General features: G+C 36.6%; 1 long non-coding RNA gene and 1 pseudogene across 2 annotated transcripts in view; one reads left to right on the plus strand and one right to left on the minus strand.

Annotated features, from left to right (window-relative positions):
• LOC144282649 (tripartite motif-containing protein 60-like) overlaps positions 1-23,530 on the minus strand; it is a 209,574-nt pseudogene that overhangs the window by 87,424 nt on the left and 98,620 nt on the right. The window lies entirely within an intron of this gene.
• LOC144282647 (uncharacterized) lies at positions 3,766-8,399 on the plus strand. The gene is made up of 2 exons (XR_013351147.1): positions 3,766-4,047; positions 4,141-8,399. It is a non-coding gene; the product is annotated as an uncharacterized LOC144282647 (long non-coding RNA).

Raw genomic sequence — 23,530 nt, forward strand, 5'->3', positions numbered from 1 at the left:
GCTACAATATAGATGAGCTTTGAGGACATAATAAGCCAGTCACAAAAAGACAAAATACTGTATGATTACACTTACCTGAAATACTTAGAGCCAAATCCACAGAAACAGAAAGTAGAGTGCTGGTTACCAGGGGCTGGGGTGAGGGAGAAAAGGGGACAACATTCTGTTTTCTAATGGGGACAGCATTTCAGGTTTACAAGAGGAAAAATTTCCAGAGATCTAGCTGACAGCAATATGAATAGACTTAACACTACTGACCTGTGCACTTAAAAATGGTTAAGGTGGTACATTCTATGCATATGCTTTTTAATCACAATTTTTAAAATTCTTCCAATAATTATAAAGCACTTCTACGTATCTCATCCCATACATCTGCATGATGAAGAGTAAATGAGTGCTTAGAGGTAGAAAAGTGAAGGAAGGAATATTTATATGCCTCAAGTCATTTCAATCAGTAGCCGAGGTTAGAATACCACTTTTCCAAATCTTCAGGTAGCCTATAGCAAAGGCTTGCTTCACTTCCACTAAAAGAAACATATTTAATGGACATTGGGGGGGGGGGGGAGAAAGAGAGAGAAGAGAGAGAGAGAGAGAGAAGAGCAGCGAGGGAGAGAGAGAGGGAAAGAAGGAAAGAAAGAAGAACTAAATGAATCAGGAAGATCTAGAAATTTGCTTCCTGACTCTTTGGATAAAATGCTTAATATCACTAAGCATCACATTTTTCTTCATCTATAAAAAGGGATTAGGGACGTCTCGCTGGTTCAGTTGGTAAAGCATGTGACTCTTGATCTTGGGGTTGTGGGTTCAAGCCCCATATAGGAAGTAGAGATCAGTTTTTAAAAATCTTTAAAAAAAAAAAGGAGGGGTTTAATAATATCTATCTCATAGGATTAAGAAGAACAAATGATTAATAAATAAAGGTTGTACTGTAATCACCTTTGTATTCCCATGCCCTGATACATCATAAGCAATCAATAACTATTAATTATAAATAGTTAATAATGCATGTAATGACTATTTACTGATTGATTGCAACATGCTAGGGTTCTGTGAAGCAAAGATGACCAGAATAGTCTCTGCCCTCATAGAACTACAACCTAGTGATGTGTAACGTCTCCGTTTTCTTCATTTAGCTTCTGATCACACTCCTTCACACATGCCACAGAGAAATCCCCCCCGAACTCCTTGTGGACCAGTGATATACTCAATGGGCTCTGAAAGGGTGGCAATATTCTCCTAAATGTATAGGACTGCCCAGCTCTTAGGCTACTTACCAGCAGGCTCTGAGCTAACTGCTGCGGTACCTGGGTGGCTCAGTCCTTTAAGTGTCTGACTTAGGCCAAGGTCTGGATCTTGGAGTCCTGGGATCGAGACTCCCTGCGTCTGCTTCACCCTCTACCTCTCCCCCTACTCAAGTGCTCTCTTGTACTCATTCTCTCTCTCTCAAATAAATAAATCTTAAAAAAAAAAAAAAAAAATCCCAAGCAGACTCCTCCCTGAGTACATTCAGGAAAGCCCTACTGGAGCTCACTCCCGTGACCCTGAAATCATGACCTGAGCTGAAACCAAGAGTTGGATCAACTGACTGAGCCATCCAGGTACCCCAATTTGTGAAATTTCTAACTCATTCTCAGCCGCCAAAAGTTTTACTGTAGTAAATTTGATTATAAATCTGAATTCCTTCAGTAATGAGAAATATATGCATTTATTTGGTTCCCCTCACCTCCCCTGTCATTCCTCATCTCTTTTGTAGTTCCCTCCTCACATTGGAGGGACCAGGACTCAATCCTTGGACCTCTTCTCTTCCCTGGAGAAGCAGGCTCCCCCGCGGGGATTCTGATACAGGACTCGATCCCAGGACCCCGGAATTCAGACCTGAGCCAAAGGCAGATGCTCAACCGCTGAGCCACTCAGGCGTCCCTAGTCTTTTGGCTTTAAACACCATCTTTAAATGAATGACCCACAGGTCTTTACCCTCAGCCAGACCTCATTTCTGCTCAACATCTTTACTTCAAACTCTAATACCTAAACTTAATTCCTTTTTTTTTAAAGATTTTATTTATTTATTCATGAGAGAGACACACAGAGAGAGAGAGAGGCAGAGACACAGGCAGAGGGAGAAGCAGGCTCCATGCAGAGAGCCTGATGTGGGACTCAATCCCGGGTCTCCAGGATCATGTCCTGGACTGAAGGCAGCGCTAAACCGCTGAGCCACCGGGGCTGCCCCCAAACTTAATTCCTAATATCACTCCCTGAATCCCTTCCACCTATCATCTTCCCTCTAAGGTTGCTGACAGCCGGATCTTTCCAGTAGCTCAAGACAAATCTCTTTCTCTCATACCCCCTAGCTAAACTGTCAGTACATCCTGTTAGCTCTAGCTTCAAACTAGAACCAGAATTCGATCACATCTTGTTAAACTCGCACTGACACCATCCTGGTCCACTGCCATCACTTCTCATCTGGAGAACTGCAATAATTGATTGTATTGTCCTTTAGCCCAGAGCTTGTCATAGTTTCCTGTTTCATTGGGAGTAAAACTAAAATCCCTACAATGGCCCACAGAGCCAAATGCCTTTTCCCTAGCCTTTTGACTTCCTTCCCTATCTCTTCCCCCCAGATCCTGCTGTGCACACTGCCATCCTTGCTGTTTCTGGAACATGCAGACATGTTACTGCCTTAGGGCCTTTCCACTGATCACTCTCTCTTCTTGTATCACTCTTAAAGCTAATACCCATATGGCTTTGTCTCTTCACCTTCTTTAGGTCTTTACTTACTGTCAACTTCTCAATAAGGTTTGTCCTAACTACCTCACTTAAATTCCAATCTCCTCCTTACCTCAGTACTCCTGGTCCTCCTTGTCATGTTATACTTTTTTTTTAGTATAGCACTTACTATCATAATATACATTTTCTTCTTTTTTGTTTATTGCCTATTTCTGTCTGCAAAAATGTGAGCTTGGGAGACTTGGGGAGAAGAAGACAGGAATCTTTGTCACTGAGGTATCCCAGGCATCTAGCACAAAGCCTGATGCACAGTGGGTGCTCAGTAGTAATTGCTGAATGAATGAATAAGTGAAGACTAGTAAGAATAATTGACATCAGCACTAAATGACTGATATCAATAGACAGTATGAATGATCACAGTGGATAGAAGTAGAATCCCAAAGCCATAAGGTGCTTTAAAGCTCACCTGAGATCACTCATCTAAGAAATTTAGAAAAAGGGGGATCCCTGGGTGGCTCAGTGGTTTAGCGCCTGCCTTTGGCCCAGGGCGTGATCCTGTAGTCCCGGAATCAAGTCCCGCGTCGGGCTCCCGGCATGGAGCCTGCTTGTCTCTCTGCCCCTCTCTCTCTCTCTCTCTCTGTGTCTCTCATGAATGAATAAATAAAATCTTTAAAAAAAAAAAAGAAATTTAGAAAATGGAACCAGAGAAATAAAAAGATTTATCAAAGATCATACTGTTAGTTCATGGCAAAGGAAAGACAATCTGGATCTTTTGGTTTAGTGGTTTTCCCCAGTTTTTACTGGTTCTGTCTCTCCTATCCCCTAGGCTTAACCAAGACTTCTTGAGGCGCTGAAAGACAGCCTCTATCTAAGTGGAGATTGACTTATTTCTCCCTAGAAATGTAAACTAGTGTCTGAGGAAATGGTATCCTGATAGCCCCTACACCAGGTCCATGGACCCTGGAACAGACTGAGATCGGCCACCAGAATGCATGATAATGACCCCAGAACCTAAGGATCTGAGCACAGCTGGCTCCCAGAATCTATCACCCAACCCTCTATAGCCCCCTCTGTCTTCATAGGTGACATGCTTCTCACATGCAGTTAACTATAACATCAATCTAAATGTTCAAACACTTCAGAGGCAGTTCCTGTATTATAAAGGATGTTATTAGCCTTCATGGTATTGAACAAAAACACTACCCGGGAGGAAACAAATGTTGAACAGTCTCTTCTCAGTGGTCGGATTTCTGTTTCCTCTTTGCTTTATCCTCTTTCCCAAGATCCACTTCCTTTCCTTAGCCAACAGGAAAAATGACATTAGTGAGTACCCAAGTCCTTTATAACCAAAGTTAATTTCTACTTTTCTAAATGGTTGATTCTCAATCCTTTTTTCTAAATTCTTTTTTATTACAGAGGAAGAAGACCAAATAAAGGAAGAGGAAAAGAAAAGAAAAGAGTCTCAAAAGAAGAAAAACTGCCCCAAGAAAGAGCACAAAATTGAAGTTGTTTAGGTTCAGAGCAGCCGCCTATGACGTCACAGCCACAGATTCTTCCCACTAAGGAGATGGAGGAAGTGATCCACAGGAGCTACCTACCCACAGTAAATAAGAGGAAGAGATGGCCAAGAAAGCTGAAAGATGCATTTACAGACCAGACATGATGGTAACAACCATTAATGAAGGAAAGACTGGGGAGAGGACTTCGTAACATTTTCGTAACGCAGCTCTATTTAAAAATATTTATTATGCCTATTAAGAGTGACGTGCCATGCTAGGTACAACGGTTTGTACAAAGGAATATAGGCAAAGTGGTGACAATAATAAGATAGGACAAAGAGCAAGAAGAGCCCGAATTACATTTATTATAATTTGCCGAGAGAAAAAATGCATTTTAATCACTTGTTTAAATGAGACTTATATAGTAATGTAGGAGACCTAATTGTCCTAATACATGATTGTTCAAACTACAATTAAATGTATTGCTGTTACTTTTCTGAAATAAACATGAAATAGAAAGAATATTACATATTTTTACAGACGTAAGGTAGAAACTTTGAGTTGTTCACACTAAATGAAAATATCATTGCTTCAATGGGCTTTAAAACACGAATTTTTATGTTCTGCAGTGCAGTATGGCTTACAATGACATGAGTCTTTATAAACTTCTGACACTAGAACTATGTAAATTCATAATGTGTAAGCATCTAGGAAAAAGTGTTATTCTATGTCCATTTTTTCCCTAAAAGTGAAATGTCCTGTCATTTTCTTATAAATAGATATTAAATCATCATCATCAATACTGATAGCATTGTAGTGACAGAAAGGAATCCACAATACTGCCAAAGATACCGAACATGCATTTAGTAAGAATCCTAGCTTAGGTCTATATTGCTTTTGGCTATTGAGTTCCAGTTTGTAAAAGATTCAGTTCATCTATACTTGTCCCTGTCTTGTACATTTTGCTGTCAAGCAAGAGTTAATAAAAGCAGTTCTCTGTCATAGGTAGATATGCATACTATTGTCAGCAGATCTTTTAGCAAAGTTAACCACAAAGTCACCCAGGTCATAGGTCAAAATACCAAAATTTAAATGGGCACATTTAGTTAGAAAGGGACCGACCATGCACTTTAAGGACAAAGAGATCTGGGTTTGAATCTACTCCAATCTTTCTTTGTGCCCTTTGGCAAATTACTTAATTTCTCCAAGCCCTGATGTTCTCCAAGAAAAATGAAGATTAAAAAAGACCTTTTTTGCTGGATTGATGAGTGGATAAAACACGGTATATGTAAAATGTATAACTCAGTGCCTAAGACAGTTGTTCAAAAAGGCTAGTTGTTATTATTAGAAAGTATTGATATTCCTTCAGACCTTTAGGTTTCCTTGATACGGTTTTTCAGGAAAGCAGAAAAGTCTACAATATGGTTCAAAATACTTGGATGGTGCCCACCCACTTCAGTCCTCTAACTCATCTTACATTATATTGCATTAAGTGGGAATGGGAAGCACATAGCAAATTAATTAAGAGTATTTCAGGCCAGATGGTAAAAAAGAGACATGAAATTAAATCTCCCTAACATGTTTAATAGAATAACTGCCAAATCCCTGGGCTATTATTTTGTTGCCTAGAGCATAACCAATCTACCAAATCTATCAAGTTGCTTCTGAAGCAACTGTTCTAGTTATTCCCGTCATTGTATAACAGACATCACACTGAAAATAGGAATGTTGCCATTTCATGATTGCATATAAGTTGTAAATAAACTATCTCAGATACATAACATATTCCTAAACTTTATCCCCATCAAGCACACAATTGTTTTTCAAGTTTATTTAAGTTCTCTACACCCAACATGGGGCTCGAACTCTTGACTCCAAGATTAAGAGTCACAGTCTTTTCCAACTGAGCCAGCCAGAGGCCTTAAAATTAATTTTTTAAAATAATTTAACAAACCTTCCATCTCTTAGTTCATTTAAGTGTTCTATCATTTCTGGCTTGCAGCCTGAATAGTAAATTGAATGAGAAACTTCTGAATCTTCCAGAGACTGGAAAGTATTGGGTATTCTCTCAAAAAATCCTGTTCTCAAAGCTTCCCATGCTGGATTCTTATAAAAAAGTTTGGATAAGTACCCTCCTGTTTTGATGTGTGCAATTAACAGAAGTTTAAATATATCCATGCCCTCTGAAAGTTACTATAAATATATAGATTTGCATCCCTTACATTTAATTCCCTAATGAGAATATCAGAAATAGACTTTGTTTAAACTCTGATCATGCTTGACAAAAACGTCCTCTTGCTTTAGTAGCAACTTCTGAGCAGCCACATACTAAAGAAAGAAACTCTGCTTCTCTTCATAGCATTTCTTTGTGCATCTCTAAAAGAATTACCTGTTTTTATTCTAACAGGTTTTCCATTTTGCAAAGTGTTTAAAAGGCAGTAAAGGAGAGCTAAGAATTGGGGAAATATGGTGGGTAAGAATTGCATGTATTTCAAACTCCTACTCTTGAAATCGTCAGACCCGTGTTGGAGTTAATGGGTCGCTTTCATGTCCACTCAGAGAATAAGAGTTAAACAAAGAAAAATGTTTGCTCAGATAAGAGAAAAATTCCATCAAGAAAAAAGAAAGATAGGAGAAAGAGGGAGAGAGAGAGACTCAAAGAAGATATAGTGTTTCCAACAAGTAAACATTTTATTTTGCTTTACAATAGGCAGGAAAACAAGCTACTGTTTGTTATTTTCCCAACTATCAGTATTTTAACTGATTAAAGACTAAAGTATTTTATTTCTCTTTGGTCTGATTTGGGAAGAAAGGCCAAGGACAGGAAATCTGAGTCACTCTATTCCTAGGAAAACCTTTGTATTGCAAGCACTCATAACAGTGATAAAATACACAGATGGGTTCAAAATGTTACCTCTGCATTTGTCCACCCAAATAAAATAATCATTGTGTAATCAGTTGGAAATCGAAGTAAATTTTTCTAGGAGTAAAACTAATGTTCCGTTATTTGTGCTACCTGGAAATAGGGAAAGAATAACAAAAGTTTACAAATAATGCAAAAGCCAACTTTACTCAATGGTTTTCAGCTTCGCTCAAACTTAATCTATTATTTGAAGAGCTAATCGGAAACTAGACCAACTAGCTTAAGTTTTAACTTGTTCCTCTTTCAACCTTAAGTCCTTCTGGAAAAAAAAAAGACACAAAAGTACAAGGAAAAGTCTAGAAGGCTTGCAGAAAATAATAAAATAGAAAAATGTGAACAGATGAGTGAGCTGTGTTTTTTCCCAACGTCAGAATAGATTAATCCTGTCCTAGATAATCCAGAAGTGACTCTTCAGTGTCTAACTATGTGCTCAGACCAGACCCCCCCATGCTATGTACTGTATTTGGGTCATTAATCTTCTGGGAACTGGTTTTCTCCCAGAAATCACACATCACCTTCCCTGAGTCAGAAATATCTCCAGTGCTTCATCCCTTAGTTTTCCACCCACTGGACAAAGCTTATAAAACTACTAGTGGGGCTATGTTTATTTAAAATACTGGTGGCATCAATTAATCAATTAAGAACATAAAACCATGGGTGAACTAGGGAATTAGAAAGAGAACACAAGAGGCAAAAACACGTGCTTTCAACCAGTCTTCAGGACCTGGCACAAGGTGAAATTAGAGGAGCCACAGACTAAAGATGCTAAATAGGGATGAAGAGGGCTTCATGGACCACTGCCTGCAATTTTCAAAGGCACAGCTTTCAGGTTTCAAAGGAACCAGTTGGCATCAATTACAAGATGGTTTTCTAGATCCCACAGACTTTCCCATCTATGGTTTACAAAAGAATTAGCCATATAGAAAATTAGTTGCATGACTATTTTCTGATTTCTCCCTAGGGTAGTAAATAGCCAGTGCCATCTCATTGCAAAGAAGAGAAGCTCATTCATTATGTTAATTGGTATCTTAGGGAAGGTGTTGACAAATTACAGCCACGTGGGGAAAATTCAGTTGCCCATTTGTTTTTGTAAATAAAGTTGGATTGGCACACAGCCATGCTCATTCATTTATGTATCATCTATGACTGCTTTTGAGCTACAATGGCAGGGTTCAGTAGTTATGCCAAATACCACGTGGCCTTCAAAGCCAAAAATATTTACTACCTGGTCCTTCATAGAAAAGTTCGTTACCTCTATGTTAGGTAATTAGAGCTTAATTCTCCTATAGAACGCCCATTGAGAAAGGCTGCTGGTGTGTGACTGAAGCAATAAATCCAAGAAAGAAACTGTGACTCTCTCAAAACCTACCTCAAATGTGGGAATGGAGAATGAAAACTGAAACTCAATGAAAACTAGACTAATAACTGGACCTAGCGAAAATGACCTACCACTCTGAAGGAGGTGGTAGCACTGCGCAAAAATAAAATGTCTGCCCATGCCTTCCATACCGATCTACATGAGTTTATGTTAGTAACTATATCCATTAATTCAACTCCTGTCATTTTTTCTTTGACTTGTCAGCTTCCTCGGATTTTTTTATCTGACGTGTCATGTCATGTTTGTCTTTACTCATTTCAGCTTCTTCGGAAGTTAAATTAAGAAAAAAATGTTGTTTTTCTATATGTCCCTTGGAATTAATTCAAGTTTTGGGAATAAGGTAATCTTAGGAAAGAAGTCATGTGACATGAATATGGACTGTTTAACACATGGCATTGAAGATGTGAAAAAAAAAGGCACTCATATATGACTGATGAGATTATATATTAATCTAATCTCTGTGGGAGATGATTTAGCAGTAGCAAATAAAGTCACAAAAGCAAATTACTTTGACCTAGTATTTCTACTTTTAGGAAATTATCCCTCAGATATACATCACTGAAATATTTAGAAAATGAGCCATGTAAAAGATTATTCTTTGCAGTATTGTCTTTTTACCAAAAGATTGAAAATAACCTAAATATCCCTCAGTTGGGGACTAGTTAAATATATAAGGTACATGCACCAATGGAATATTGTGTAACCATTAAAAAAAGAATGAGATATATATTTATGCACTAACTCGGCAACTCATTTGTTTATTTTTTTAACAAAACCCTATTAAGCACCTACTATATTCTAAACAAAGAGGACACAAAATGGGCAAAACAAAGTTCCTTCTCATATGGGATGCCAACAATAAACAAATAAAAATGTATATATTGTGTCAAACAGGGTAAAATAAAACAATGTAAGGGGGATAGGTAGTGACCCAGTTTGTTGCTCTTTTAATTAGGATTGTCAGGGAAGTTCTCAAAGTTTAGGTGGCATTTAAACAGAGACCTGAAAGAAGTGAGGAAATTAGCCACATGTATATCTGGAGAAAGAACTATCCAGAGATAGAGCTCCTATATAAAGTCCCTGAGATGCCACATTTAAGGCACAAACCGGAGGCTGTTGATGAGGGGACACATATATAGAGACACCTAGATAGAGGTGTCAGATGAGACCTGACAGGTAGTGCAAGGAATCAGAATCCTTTTGGTGTACACCAAAAGTAAAGAATGTGACTTTTCCTCTCTGTGTCATGGGAAGCCATCAAAGGGTCCAGAATAGATGAATGACATGATCTGACTTTTTTTTAAGGATCACTCTGGTTGATTCACTCGTTAGTCAGAAATCTATTGCCTTAATAGAATCAAGGACACTAGCTCGAAGCACGGTGATCATAGAGGAAGTAGCAAGATATATTTGCATTCTGGATATATTTTAGATGATATCCAAAAACACTGCTTAATTAAATGTTAAGAATAATGTGTGTTACCATTTGTGTTTAAAACAGAAGGAGATGACAGCCAGCAAGAAGAACAAAATGTTGCCATTTGCAATGATGTGGTTGGAACTAGAAAGTATAATGCTAAGTGAAATAAGTCAGTCAGAGAAAGACAAATATCATATGATTTCACTCATATGTGGAATTTGAGAAACAAAACAGATGAATATAGGGGAAGGGAAGAAAAAATAAGATGAAAACAGAGAAGGAGGCAAACCATAAGAGACTCTTAACTATAGGAAACAAAGGGTTGATGGGGGGGAAGGGGTTGAGGATGGGGCAACTGGGCACTAAGGAGGGCACATGATGGAATGAGCACTGGGTGTTATGTGCAACTGATGAATCACTAAATTCTACCTCTGAAACTGATGATACACTATACGTTAATTAAATTGAATTTAAATTTAAAAAATAGTTGGAGATGATAGATAAATATCATTGCTTGTAAATACATAAATTCTCTGAAAGAATAAATAAGAAATTGATAACTTTATTTGCCTCTGGGAAGGAAAACTAAGGGTCTGGGGAACAAGAGTGGGAAAGAGACTTTTCAATGTACAGTCTTTTGTGTCTTTTGAACTTTGAACAATGTGATGTGTAAATGATTTTTTTAATTAATTACTAAAATTAAAATTTTTAAGCTTAGCAAACAAAAACATGGTCTATAATTTGTATGGACTATATCTTTATCTACTAGAATTTTAAAAATAATTAAAGGAAAGAAAAATAGATAAAAAACTTTGAATCAAACCTTTCAAAACACCATTTGATCCTTCTCCCTTCAAGTTATATGAAGTTGATATCCTACTAACATAAAAAGAAATCCAATTTGAGTTAACAAATATAATCTTTTATTCCCTTGGAAATTACCTTAAAATTTGCTGCCTTCTTTTTGTAATTTTCTTCAAACCTTTGGTAATTCTTAGTCTATTTTCATATACTCTTTCTTTTAACTACCTACAGTTGTCATCTAGTATTAAGTAATTCAAAAAGTACATGGAAAATAAAGTATATAGCTAAATTCTGTAAGACTTTAAAGTTTGGGAAAATATTACTTCAACATGAGAGCAATTCAAAGTCTATGATAATGCTGAATGACACAAGGACAATATTTACTTATCCTTAGCATTAGACTGAATTACTCAGGATAAGCTATGCTATGCTATTCATTATAAAAAAAAATACAAAAAGAAAGAAGAAAAATCTCAATAGGCTTGAAACACTATATTACTTCTATAAGAGTTGAATGTGGTTGGCAGTTTTGTCTGTGGGTTGCTAGGTTACTCAGGTCCACGTGAGGACTCAGACAAAGGCTACTTCCGTCTTGTGGATGCCTCTTCAACACAGGTCATCCATGGAAAAAAAGGAGGAGAGCTCTGAGTGAGATTTTTATGCACCAGATCTGAAAATGCATGTATCCTTTCCACCAGTTTTCCACTGGCCAGAACTAGTGATATGATATACTATAAGACCCAACTACAAGGAGCTGGGAAATACCTCTTCCAGTGTGCTCAAGACAAAAATAAAATGGTTTGGTGAGCACATAACACTATCTCTGTCCATTGAGGACTCAAGAAAATATATAACTTAAAACAAATATATCTCAATAATGTTTATTGAATTTTAATGTTTACATATTTTATTCAATCTTGCCGAATCCAAAATGATCTTCCATTGACCATTACTATTGTTAGAATACCCATGTATAGTTTATGAGTATTCTGGAATTCTATGTAGAGAAGTCATTTTAACTTACATCTTTAAGAATTTATTTTCTAAAGAAACATTCTTCTGAGCCTAAGTGGATTCTCAAAACCTCTCAGATTCCAAAGCCTACCTTCCTACATTTAGAGCAGTCAAATATGGACTTCTGAAATAGATATGTATAAACTGTCTCAAAATTGAGTAAATCTGAGGCACTTGGCTTACTCAGCCAGTAAAGCATGTGATTCTTGATCTTGGGGTGTGAATCTGAGCCCACATTGGGTGTAGAGATAACTTTTAAAAATATTTTTAAAAATTTAATAAAATCTTGATCAATTTAATAAAGTATAATTATGAAAAATAGTACATGTGTCTATACTCATATGCAAACTTCCATATACTATTATGAATTAACTTGTGTATATGCACTTTGTTTTCTTAATGAAATTGTATACAGCAAACATTTTTTTTCTGCAACAGTGCTTTACACGTAATCAGCATTCAGTTAAAATGAGCTACTCAATACAAATACATTACTTTAACTGCTTCAAAGGACCTTCTCTCTTCTAAGTTACCCTTCAATATTTACTCTTATCACATAAAATATGAGTCAAATATAATAAATTATATTTGTTTCCGTTATAAATTTATTTATGAAACAAATATTTATTGTGTACCTACAATGTGCCAGAGAGTGTGGAGACTGATAGGAACAAACTAAGAGAGAGATATTGTCCTACCCTCATGGAATTTACAGCTTATAAGGGTGATGAATAAATATTTACAATATGTTATAGTAAATGTATATGCTGTCAAAAGTACAGTGATTTTGGAAGCACTTAGGAGAGGAAAAGAGAGAATAAGAACTTCCTACAAAAGTTTTGCCTGAAATAATTAACAACATCTTAGAACATGACAGTAGGTCCCAAGAAGTTATCATTACAAAGTCAATTGTACTTCTTTTCAAGGCACCTAATACCTTATGCTAAGAAATACATTGTTCTCTCAGCTTCTATTATGGTTATAGTTTGCTGAGAAAGTGAGTACTTTTGTATTCATCTATTTATTCGTTACACTGTGATATGGCCTTTTTTCCCTTGGCTGTATCAAGAATTAGACTACTCTACACTTTTTAAATCTTATAATCAATGAAGATTACTAGTAAATTTATATAGTTATGTCTTCAATAGGTGACTATCTGAATTTATCAAACCACAATTAATTGTTTAAGCTTTAATGGTCAATCATTAAAGGTAGATTTGTAATTTAATTTCTCAAATTTGAGGTCAAAATTCATTATACACAGGCTTTCACCATGAACAGTCTTCTCTGCACATGTTCTTAAAATGCTTAATCCTGTTCCATTATAAAGGGAGAGCTAGGAACTCAAAAGGAATAGATTTAGTTCCAGATAGATTTTTTTTTTTAATTAACATTGTGCCTAACACTAAAATTAAAGGCTTCTATTGTCCCTGATATGTGGCTCTACCCTATGGTATATGACATTTTAGTGGTTTGGTAGGGCTGCCATAACAAAACATCCCAGACTGTGTGTCTCTAAATAACAGAAATTTGGGATGCCTGGATCTCAAGCCTCAGTGGTTGAGCATCTGCCTTTGGCTCAGGTCATGATCCCGCGAGTTCAAGGATCAAGTCCCACATCGGGCTCCCTGCAGGGAGCCTGCTTCTCCCTCTGCCTGTGTCTCTGCCTCTCTCTCTCTGTGTCTCTCATGAATATATAATAAATCTTAAAAAATAATAATAATAACAGAAATTTATTTGCTCTCAGTTCTGGAGGCTAGAAGTGTAAGATCGTGGTGTTCTGAGTTTACATTGGAGGGCCATTCTCCAGCACCCCAGTATCTCTTCTTCTTGTTCAGATACCAGTCATACTGAATTAGGACCTCTCTCTGATGGCCTCCTAGTAACTTAATCATTTCTTTAAAGATCTTATCTCCAAATATGATCACATTCTAAAGTGCTGGAGGTTAGTAGTTCACCCTGAATTTCAAGGAGGACATAATTCAGCCCATTACAATATCCTAAAGTGGTTTCACTTCCAAAGATAAAGGATTTCCAGATCAGTTAATTCTGCACAGGAAAATGCTTACAGGATATCCAAAGCAATCTATAAATGAGTGAATGGTTACATCATAATGACCTGGGAAGCATTTGACAAATGCAAACTCTTAGGGCTCCTGCCTGGCTCAGTCAGTAAAGCATGGGACCCTTGATCTCACAAGTTCAAGCCTCATGTTGGGCACAGACCTCACTTAAAAAAAAAAAAAAGGCAACTCTAAAGCTTCCTCCCCACTGCTCCTACCTCCAATAGTTTCATTTAGTAGGTCTAGAGTAGAATCTAGGAATTTGCATTTTTTGAAAGTTCAGGAGACTCTGCTATGCTGCCAAGAAGTTCTGCTTTGGGGCATCTGGGTGGCCCAGTCAGTTGAGCATCTGCCTTCAGCTCAGGGCATGATCCCAAAGTCCTAGGATTGAGCCCCATTTTGGGCTTCCTGCTCAGTGGGGAGCCTGTTTCTCCCTCTCCCTCTGTACCTCTCCCTGCTTATGCATGCTGTCAAATAAATAAATAAAATCTTAAAAAAAAAAAATGTTCTGCTTTGGGGCACCTGGCTGGCTCAGTCAGGTGAGCATGTGACTCTTGACCTCAGGATATGATGTTAAGCACAGAGCCTACTTAAAATTAAAAAAAAAAAAAAAAAAAAAAAAAACCTCTACTCTATAGAGCTTCTCCCTCTTGAAACATTAATGGAAGAAAACATTTATATGAACATGTCTCAACCTACATAAGACTTCAAAAAGGAGAACTAAGGGCCACATTAAATTAGATTGTAAAAATTAAACTTAGAAACTTAAAAAAAATTAATGACTTATTAGTAATGAAACCATTAGCAAACTAAGAATAATCTTTCTACTCACACCTAAGATTTCAAATTACCTTTCAGTAAGGGAAAAGGCATTCCCCAAAGGAGAGGTGGAAATTTGCTCAGAAGATCATAAATTTAAGATAAATTTGTAGATATAGATTTCAGTCCATAATATTTTGGACCACAAATTTATGTTTACAAAAGAATTGATGATGAGTTTAGCCTCAGAGGGTTAATTTTGGGTATTCTATACCCCTTCATCCAGTTCCTTGGACATGTTCCATGCATGACTTTAGGATCTTTTATGGTTGTATATGTGGAGGGGTGGTATGATGGGAGGACCTTGAATGAATACCTCAAATATTATCCAAGATTTTGAAAGAGTGTTAATAACTGCTAATATTTGGCAAAGGAGATTAAAACTACTCCTTGGGAAAAGGAAAGCAAAGCTGGAGGGCTGGAGGTATCACAATTCCAGACTTCAAGTTATATTACAAAGCTATAGTGATCAAAACAGTATGGTACTGGCACAAAAATAGACACATAGACCAATAGAAAAGAATAGAAAACTCATATAAACCCACAATTACATAATCAATTAACTTTTGACAACACAGCAAAGAATATACAATGGGAAAAAGTCTCTTCAACAAATGATGTTGGAAAACTGGTCAGCTCTGTGCAAAAGAATGAAACTGAACCACTTTCTTGCACAATACAAAAAAATAAATAAATAAAAAAATAAAAAAAAAAAACAACAACTCAAAATGGATTAAAGACCTAAATGTGAGACCTGAAACCAGAAAAATCCTAGAAATTACACAGGAAGTAATTTCTCTGATGTCGGCCATAGCCAGATTTTTCTAGATATGTCTCTTGAGGCAAGAAAAAAATAAAGCAAAAATAAACTATTGGGACTACATCAAAATAAAAAGCTTCTGCACAACAAAGGAAACAATCAACAAAACTAAAAGATAACCTATGGAATAAAAGAAGATATTTGTAAATGTGACATATCTGATAAAGGGTTAATATACAAAATCTATAAAGAACTTATACATCTCAAACACCCATAAAACAAATAATCCCATTAAAAAATGGATAGAGGACATGAACAGACATTTCTTCAAAGAGAACATCCAAATGGCCAACAGACACATGAAAAGATGCTCCACATCACTGACCATCAGGGAAATGCAAATCAAAACTATAATGAGATCTCACCTCACACCTGTCTGAATGGCTAAAATCAAAAACACAAGATCCAGCAAGTGTTGGTGAGAATGTGAAGAGAAAGAGACCCTTGTGCACTGTTGGTGGAAATGCAAACTGGTGCAGCCATTGTGGAAAACAGTGTGGAATTTCCTTAGAAACCTAAAAAGAGAACTACCCTATGATCCAGTAATTGCATTAGTGGGTATTTACCCAAAAATACAAAAACACTAATTTCAAGGGATACATGCAACCCTATATTGTGGCATTCTTTATAATTGCCAAATTACAGAAGCAGCCCAAGTGTCCATCGACTGAAGATTGGATAAAGAAAGTGGTGTATATATATATATATATATATATATATATATATATATATATACACATATATATATATCGGAATGTTATTTAGCCATAAAAAAGAAGGAAATCTTACCATTTTCAATGACATGGATGGAGCTACAGAGTATAATGCTAAGCAAAGTCAGTCAGTCAGAGAAAGACAAATACCATATGATTTCACTCATGTGGAATTTAAGAAACAAAACAAACAAAAGGGAAAAAAATAAGAGACAAAGCAAGAAACAGACTGTTAACTATAAAGAACACACTGATGGTTACCAGAGGAGAGGTGGGGGGGATGGGTGAAATAGGTGATGGGGATTAAGGAGAGTTCACATATGAGCACAGGGTGATGTATGGAATTGTTGAATCACTAGATTTCACACCTGAAACTAATATAACAATGCATGTTAACTCTACTGGAATTAAAATTAAAAACAAAATTATTTCTTGGGATCACAGACAAAGCAGGGGAGCTCTGACTGTAGAGGTCCCTAAGGTGACAACAGTGGAAGACCAACTTTTTGCTCTTTTGAGCAAAGAACTAAAGATTGCTCCTGCCATTGTCTTACAGATCCTCTGACTAGAAGCATGACTGTGATTTTCTGCAATGGGGGAGGGAAGAGGAGGATGAAATTATGTACGTTTCAACATGAAAGACGAGAGAATAACAAAAAACTTACATTTTCAATAGGTATATTTTAAATAAAAGTCTGAAAAAGGATTGACCTTGGAATTTTCTGGAAAGAAATAAAACATGCTTCCTTGTGCCCCTAAGGGTCCAAGTCCTAGAATCAGTTCCATGTAGGAAACTGCAAGTTCTTCATAGAGGCACAACATTTGGGCCAAGGGACGACCGAAAGAAAATTCATGGAGACTTGTCAGCCAGAGCAAATGCTTTCTATCAAGAGAAAAATTCCTTTGCACTTAGGAAAAAAAACTCAAAAAAGCGCAAGTACTTTGTTGTTGCTACTATTCTTGCTGTGGTTTAAATAACGTAACTCTAAACAACTTAGACCATATGGTGAACACATGTCAGTACCCTGTAGACCAAATTATTCAGGCTTCTCAACTTTGAATTCTCATTAATGCTATGGGTCAAATAGGAGTGATTTCACTAATCATATCATTGCATCATGTTTTAAGCAAGGAATTCATTTAAAAAAAAACTGTAATTTTGATTAAGTATGCCAATTAAATCTATTGTTATAAATACCAAAATTTATCTTCCTTGGCCTAATCATATAAGGAACTTAAAATTAACTGTCTACAAAGAAAGCCTCCATTAATCTTAATTTCTCAGTGTAGCATGTTGTTGGATATAAACTGGTTTGAGTTGGATAACTCTTTTTTTCCAGGTTTCCTAAAACAAATTGTACCATTTTACCCTTTGTGCATTAGAGATCAGAAACTTCCTATTAAAAAACAAGCTTCATTCCACATACCAAAAAAGTCATAATTATTCCCACTTTATCTTTAGCATTTTTTCCATTACTCATCAAATTACTCTCCTTCATCTTTTCATAAACTTTTGAAACTACAAAGAACCTTAGAGATCTAATCCATCACTTCTCTTCCCTCTAGCACCACCACCCGAGTCCCAGCTACAATCATTCCTCATCAAGACAACTGAGGAAGACCCCGACTGCCCTGGCTCTCTTCCCATTTGTTTTCACCATGCAGCCAGAGCCATCTGTTCAAAAACTTGTCAGCACTCATCCCATGTCCAGTCATCCTATCCATCCTCCAACAGCCTCCATCCCATAACAGACACCTTAAATTCTATCTTTGTACTATGTTTATGATAAAGCTAAAACTCCTTAACTCAGCCAACTAGGCCCTACAAAATCTGGTGCCTTTGAGCTCTTCATCCTAATCTCAGACCACGCTAGCTCACTCCCAGTCTTGGCCCCAGTAGACATCTATCCTTAGCTATCCTGACACTCCCTACACTGTTTGACCCCCTGCTTACAATTCATTCTGCCTCAAATGCTCTATTCTCCTTCTATACCTGATTGGCTTATTGTTGAAGGTACTTTTTTAGAGATGCCAGAGCCCTATGTTTTGAATAAATTCCCAGGGTATTCTATTTGAAGTTCATAGTGATAGGCTTGTCTTAATCCCTTACTTTGGCCAAAATGACTAAAATGGTACTTTCTACACAGTTGGTATGATACATGATTGTATTCAAAATACTTTTTTGGTTCTGATTTTGGAGGCATTCAATAAGACCCCCGTTAGATAAAAGTAATGCTAATACTAGCATCCAGCATGTTTTTAACTATGAAGGAGCAGAAGCACGAACTCAAACAAAGTAATACTCATGGGGGAAATGTCTGCCAAACTCGTGTGCTAGAACAAAGAAGTGTGGATATCCAACTATTGTGTGAAGACTCATCTGGGCCTAGTCTTGTGGAATTTGTCATTATCCTATACCTCGGTTAAATAAACCTCAATTAGGAAATGGATCTCATGTTACTTAATCTATGGAATGGGAAGCACATCTAAAGAAATCAATCTGGGCTCCTGGGTGGCTCAGTGGGTTGAGCGTCTGCCTTCAGCTGAGGTCATGATCTCAGGGTCCTGGGATCGAGTTTCACATCTGGCTCCCTGCTCAGTGGGAAGTCTGTTTCTCTCTCTGCCACTTCCCCACCCCACCTCCCTGCTCGTGTTCTCTTTCTCATGCTCTCTCTCTCTCCCAAATAAATAAAATCTTTAAAAAAAAATGAAAATTAAAAAATAAAGTAATGAACCTTCTATCAACCAAATCTTGAAAATCAGGTGTATGTAAGGATATCAAGGAGAACAGAAGAAGGGGGAGAGGAAAAGTTTTCTTTCTCTTTTACTGAATCAGAAGAATCAGGTCCTGAAGTTTTTCCAAGAGCTAAGACTTTGGTTAAGAGGCTCTCTGATGTCTTATCAGTGTTATCTCTCCTAGGTAATAATGGCGGCAGGAGAGAATAGTTAAATAAACCTCGTATCATTGTTTTAAGTGTCTCTTAAATGAATGACAAAAGGTCTGGGAATGTAGGTCAATAGACTCTACATTTTTTCCCCTAGTAATTTAATGAAGCTTGTTTAAAGTGTCTAATAGAGACTAGCAGGAAATTGACTTGTAAATTTATTAAGTACTTCTGAGTACTGTGCTTTGGGATCATGTCTTAGCATATCAAATAATGAACTTGGTGGTGAAATATTCACATTCACTTGCTTGACTTGTTTGGAAGAACTGTGAGGATTTATTTCCTCTTTGGAAGCATAATGATAAGTATTATCTGAACAAAACATCATTGAAAACTGTTTATCTAAACCTAGGAACACATCCTATTCTAATATCTGTATAGAATGAATGTTTATCAGGATTAGAGTATGCATAATAAATAATACCAGATTACACTAACATCACAAAGTTTACTAATGGAAATCTAATTTTTTTTAATTTGTATGAATTTCTTTTTAATTTCCAGGCTTTGATAATTTATATAATACACCATTGTGCTTTTTTTTTTTTCAATTTGCCAAACGTTTGTTTCAAACCAGATTTGTGAGGACTCATGAGCAAAAATAAAAGGCTTCAAAATCAAGCCGAAGAACTGGTAACTTGAAAACTAAAATCAGCAGCTCTTGGAATAAAAATGTCAAATAGCTAATGAAAATAAGAGCATTTGATTGTAACAAATGAAACTACACATGCACTTAGGCTTTATCTGGAGCTACAGCTCAGTTTGTAATCACTTGTCATTTTTCAAGTCATCCACAGGTATAGTATGAAACTGAAAATTATATGAGTTTCAATAATATAAAGGAAAGATTCTCACAATGTAGTTATTGCCATCATAAATGGTAATGACAGTGTAATTCCAAAGGCATTTTTTGTGATGACTTTGAGGTACAGAACAGTAAAAAAATTTCTCTAATATTAGTTATTTTTAATAAGACCAAGATTAGCTATTATACCTACCACTGCAAACTAAACTAAACCATATGCTAAACTGCATGCCACTTTCTTATTTAATCTTTCAAGTCTTTATGGTGAGAGACAAGAATCTCATATGTGATGCAGAAATGTGTTAAGATCCAATAATGTCAGAGGACTTCAGATCATTTATATAAGATACATTTGGGGGAAAAAAACATTATGTACAATATTTTATTTAGCTGTTCAATATCTTCTTTTTTTTTTTTAAGTAATCTCTATGCCTCAAGTGGTGCTCAAACTGACAACACCAAGATCAAGAGTCACAAGCTCTACTGACTAAACCAGCCAGGCACTCCAATTACTTTATTTTTTAATATTCATTTTTATTTAAAAAATATTGAACAGGTTGGGTACACTGAGCATGGAACTTGCTTGGGATTCTCTCTCCCTTTCCTTCTGCCCCCCCCCCCCCCACCCTCACATATGCTCCTGTTCTGTCTCTCTCAAAATACATACATACATACATATATACATACATAAGTATATACTAACATCTGTTTTATATACAGAGAATATAGAAACAAAACCATAATTACTGAATTTCAGTATGTCTTAACAGGCTAATCACCTTCTAATCACTTTATTTCATCTTATGGTGATGCCTTAATATCATATGACCACTGCAAATACATATTGTGCCTTAAGTTTTCAGAAAACATAATTCAACGTCTAAAGCACATTCAGAAATATAGTTCTGGGGATCCCTGGGTGGCTCAGCGGTTTGGCGCCTGCCTTTGGCCTAGGGTGTGATCCTGGAGTTCCGGGATTGAGTCCCACATCGGGCTCCCTGCATGGAGCCTGCTTCACCCTCCTCCTGTGTCTCTGCCTCTCTCTCTCTCTCTCTATCATAAAGAATAAATAAATAAATCTTAAAAAAAAAAAAAAGAATCAGTTCTGTAGCTTAAAAATAGGCAACTTCCCAGTATTTGCACAGAGCAGAAAGCTTCCTGAAATATTGACTAAAAGATAACTGGTTTCCCAAAAGAGAGTCCAGATACAGAAATCTTTGCTGGACTTTAATAGATGAGCAAACCCGTTAGGATTACCTTTATGGGCAGGGAATAATAGTAGAGCATGTAAAATAACTAAGGGAAAGGTAACATTTTCCAGCTTAAATTTAAATTAGATCAAATTAGTTTCAAAAGAGCAAATGATGCTTTTCAGAAGAACCAGGTCCAGAGTAAGTTAAAACTGATTCCAGAGGCGCCTAGTTGGTTCAGTCCCTATGGCATGCGACTCTTGATCTCAGGGTCGTGAGTTCAAACCCTTCTAACCCCACATTGGTCATAGAGCTTACTTAAAAAACAAAAACTAAACTTAAAACAAATTCCAGGAGATTATTCACTGATTAATGTATATGAAAACTCAAACTGTCCCTACAAAACCTGAGAAAGCAAAAAAGAAACTGATGCTTTCAAAGGCCTGATTTCTGACCAGAAGAAGACATTAGATGGACTATGAACTAAAGATACAAAACACTTATTTTATTTACATTTAGGGAAAATGTATAGTTTCACAGGGAGCCTCAGAGATTCCTTTTTCCTTCCTGGAAAGCAGATTCCCTCCCAGAATGTTCATACTCTCAAAATCACCTTTTTAATAGTATTTCATTATTTACAATCCTTTGCATAATTTTGTATTTTATATTTTATAAACAGATAAGTTATTATATAGTTATCCCCCTTGAGACTGGGGACAAGTTATTGAACTCTCCCAGCCTAACTTCACTTCATCATGGAGGTGATGGAGATCATAATTCAGAGCTAGCTCCTAGGATGGTAGGGAAGTTTAAAAGCCGTAGTGTATATGAAACACAGCAACTGGCCCTGTATAGGAAAAGACCAGTAAAAGGCAGCTATTATGAGTATCTGTCTTATAAAATATCCTTGATATTTTCTATGCCCTATGGTTTTAAATTCAGTTTTCATGGCTGTTCTGTGTGTTATTTAAATTCTTTATAAATAAATAAATAAATAAATAAATAAATAAATAAATAAATAAATAAGATTCTTTATTACTTCGATATGGCAAAAGTCAGGAAAATGAAATTCTTCTTTAGAACTATTTCTTTATTCCACTATTGTTCCAATAAAATTCCGCTAGCCAGACACAGCAAACAAAAGGACCTCTAAGATTGTTCAAATGCCAGAGAACTTAAGCTCCTTTTCCCAGTCCCATCCATTGTGAACACTGTTGAAAGCCTTTCTTTACTTTTTTGTTAAGTGAAATTATGTCTAAGATCTGGGAAATATGAAGGCAGCTGAAGAGCACAATGGAAATCAATCACTCAGGCAGAGCCTTGACCACCAGTACTACTATCAACTGCCTTCAATCCCGTTTAGGGGGCGTGAAAACCACGCAGAACTGCTGACAGGAAGCTTCACTTTATTTGGAACAAGGGAGTACCATTCACAGGACTAAGGTGCTAGGACTATATATATCTTTCTCAGGACAGCTATATTGTAGATTATATGACAGGAAGGGAAAGGAGTAATGTGTTTTTTCTGCTAGTTTGCAAACTTCCAGCCTAAACTATGTGACTGTGATTTTATTAGAGCTGTGATCATTCCGCTGGAGATGGCCATGACTCTGTTTACTTTGGCATACTTTCATGCTGTCCCTGCACTATTTTTATCATCACGGATGCTGTTATGCACATTAAAAATAAGCACGCCTCAAAGAAAAAAAATTATGCCAAAGAGGCTTAGAAGAAAATGGAAAAAAAAAAAAAAAAAGGTACCTAGAAGAGACACATGAGCCAGAAAACAAATGAAGCAGTGCCTATTCAAAAGAATCATACCGATGACATGATGTAACCATTCTACTCCTGCAGTCGTTCAGGACTATGTGTACATTCTATGGATACAGAAGACTCATTCAGGAATTGTCACTGCCACAAGCTGATGAAGAAAACTTTTAGTGACATCCTACAATTATTGTTGGCATTGTTCTTTGTTTTTACAAGCTTTGATTTGGTTAAAAAAAAAAAAAGTGCCTAATCCCAGAGCAACTACCTGGGGAGTTACCACATCAAGGCACAGCCAATGGTTAGGTTGATGGACCAAAGCATTCTTTCATATTTATTTACACGAGAAATAAATACTGATAATGCCTATCTTAAGTCCCAAAGCTAGAGCCCTGTAAATGTTCTCTGTGCATCCCCTCCTGCTTAATTAAACGTCACCCATGACTGAGTTTTGTTGGAAGCCACTCAACTTGCTCAAGGGTCATAGGGATGAGACTTCATGGACTGGAACCAAAAGAAAAGTCTGAGAAGCTACAAGAGCAAACAGAAAAGCCTTCAGCTATTATTCAAGTTTATTTCAAGTTGTAATTAGCATTTCAGGTCCCCCTCTTCCCCCCAGATCCATGTATAACCAAGTCCTAATTTA

This window comes from Canis aureus, chromosome 13, assembly GCF_053574225.1.
Source record: "Canis aureus isolate CA01 chromosome 13, VMU_Caureus_v.1.0, whole genome shotgun sequence".
Lineage (NCBI taxonomy): Eukaryota > Metazoa > Chordata > Mammalia > Carnivora > Canidae > Canis > Canis aureus.